This window comes from Arachis ipaensis, chromosome B1 (genome assembly GCF_059453495.1).
Source record: "Arachis ipaensis isolate K30076 ecotype BB chromosome B1, ASM5945349v1, whole genome shotgun sequence".
NCBI classification, from domain to species: domain Eukaryota; kingdom Viridiplantae; phylum Streptophyta; class Magnoliopsida; order Fabales; family Fabaceae; genus Arachis; species Arachis ipaensis.
In genome coordinates this window covers 27983642-27985866 of record NC_142436.1, presented here as the reverse complement: position 1 = coordinate 27985866, position 2225 = coordinate 27983642, and the positions used below count along the sequence as shown (strand labels likewise).

The 2225-nt window shown below is 41.9% G+C and overlaps 1 non-coding gene across 1 annotated transcript; it reads right to left on the bottom strand.

Annotated features, from left to right (window-relative positions):
• Positions 1-571: 571 nt before the first annotated feature.
• On the bottom strand, positions 572-679 carry LOC148576051 (small nucleolar RNA R71). Its single transcript, XR_015904360.1, has one exon. It is a non-coding gene; the product is annotated as a small nucleolar RNA R71 (small nucleolar RNA).
• Between the last annotated feature and the right edge of the window lie 1546 nt (positions 680-2225).

Here is a 2225-nt window from a genome sequence, read left to right as displayed (position 1 = left end):
AGGATTTCCTACTTTCTTGTTCTCTTCTCTTTCATATGAGCAGGAACAAAGATAAAGGCATACTTGTTGAAGCTGATCCTGAACCTGAAAGGACCTTGAAGAGAAAGAAGCTAAAGAACAATTCTCTCTAGAGGGCCTAACAGAGCTCTTCAAAGAAGAAGAAACCATGGCAGCCGAAAACAACAACAATGCTAACAATGCAAGGAAGGTGCTTGGTAACTTTACTGCACCTACTCCTGATTTCTATGGGAGAAGCATCTCAATCCCTGCCATTGGAGCAAACAACTTTGAGATTAAGCCTCAATTAGTTTCTCTAATGCAATAGAATTGCAAGTTTCATGGACTTCCATTGGAAGATCCTCATCAGTTCTTAGCTGAATTCTTGCAAATCTGTGACACTGTCAAGACCAATGGGGTTGACCCTGAGGTCTACAGACTTATGCTCTTTCCTTTTGCTGTAAGAGACAGAGCTAGAACATGGTTAGATTCACAACCTAAGGAAAGCCTGAACTTTTGAGAAAAGCTAGTCAATGCCTTCTTGGCAAAGTTCTTTCCACCTCAAAAATTGAGTAAGCTTAGAGTGGAAGTCCAAACCATTAGACAGAAGGATGGTGAGTCCCTCTATGAAGCTTGGAAGAGATACAAGCAATTGATCAGAAGGTGCCCTTCTGACATGCTTTCATAATGGAGCATCATAGGAATCTTCTATGATGGTCTGTCTGAACTATCCAAGATGTCATTGGATAGCTCTGCTGGAGGATCTCTTCATCTGAAGAAGACGCCTGCAGAAGCTCAAGAACTCATTAAAATGGTTGCAAATAACCAATTCATGTACACTTCTGAAAGGAATCCTGTGAATAATGGGACAAATCAGAAGAAAGGAGTTCTTGAGATTGATACTCTGAATGCCATATTAGCTCAGAATAAAATATTGACTCAACAAGTCAATATGATTTCTCAGAGTCTGTCTGGAATGTAAGCTGCACCAGGCAGTACTAAGGAAGCTTCCTCTGAAGAAGAAGCTTATGATCCTGAGAACCCAGCAATGGAAGAGGTGAATTATATGGGAGAACCCCATGGAAACACCTATAATCCTTCATGGAAAAATCATCCAAATCTCTCATGGAAGGATCAACAGAGACCTCAACAAGGTTTCAACAACAATAATGGTGGAAGAAACAGGTTTAGCAATAGCAAGCCTTTTCCATCATCTTCTCAGCAACAGACAGAGAATTCTAAGCAGAGCCATTCTGAATTAGCAACTGTTGTCTCTGATCTAATCAAAACCACTCAAAGTTTCATGACTGAAACAAGGTCCTCCATTAGAAATTTGGAGGCACAATTGGGTCAGCTGAGTAAGAAAATTACTAAACTCCCTCCTAGCACTCTCCCAAGCAATACAGAAGATAATCCAAAAAGAGAGTGCAAGGCCATAACCACATCTCACATGGCCAAACATGGAGAGGAGGAAGAGGCAGTGATTCCCACTGAAGAAGACCTCAATGGACGCCCACTGACCTCCATGGAGTTCCCTAATGAGGAACCATGGGAATCTGAAGCTCATTCTGAGACCATAGAGATTCCATTGAATTTACTTCTGCCTTTCATAAGCTCTGATGAGTATTCTTCCTATGAAGAGGATGAAGATGTCACTGAAGAGTAAGCTGCTAAGTACCTTGGAGCAATCATGAAGCTAAATGCCAAGTTATTTGGTAATGAGACTTGGGAGAATGAACCCCCATTACTCATCAAAGAACTGGATGACTTGACTAGGCAGAGATTACCTCAAAAGAGACAGGACCCTGGAAAGTTCTCAATCTCTTGTACCATAGGCACCATGACCTTTTGAGAAGGCTCTGTGTGACCTAGGGTCAAGCATAAACCTTATGCCTCTCTCTGTAATGGAGAAGCTAGGGATCATTGAGGTACAAGCTGCAAGAATCTCACTGGAGATGGCAGACAATTCAAAGAAACAGGCTTATGGACTTGTAGAGGATGTCTTGGTAAAGGTTGAAGACCATTACATCCCTGCTGATTTCATAATCCTAGAAAATAGGAAGTGCGCGGATGAATCCATCATCCTTGGCAGACCCTTCCTAGCCACAGCAAAAGCTGTGATTGATGTTGACAGAGGAGAATTGATCATTCAAGTGAATGAAGACTCCCTTGTGTTTAAAGCTCAAGGATATCCCTCTGTCACCATGGAGAGGAAGCATGAAGAGATT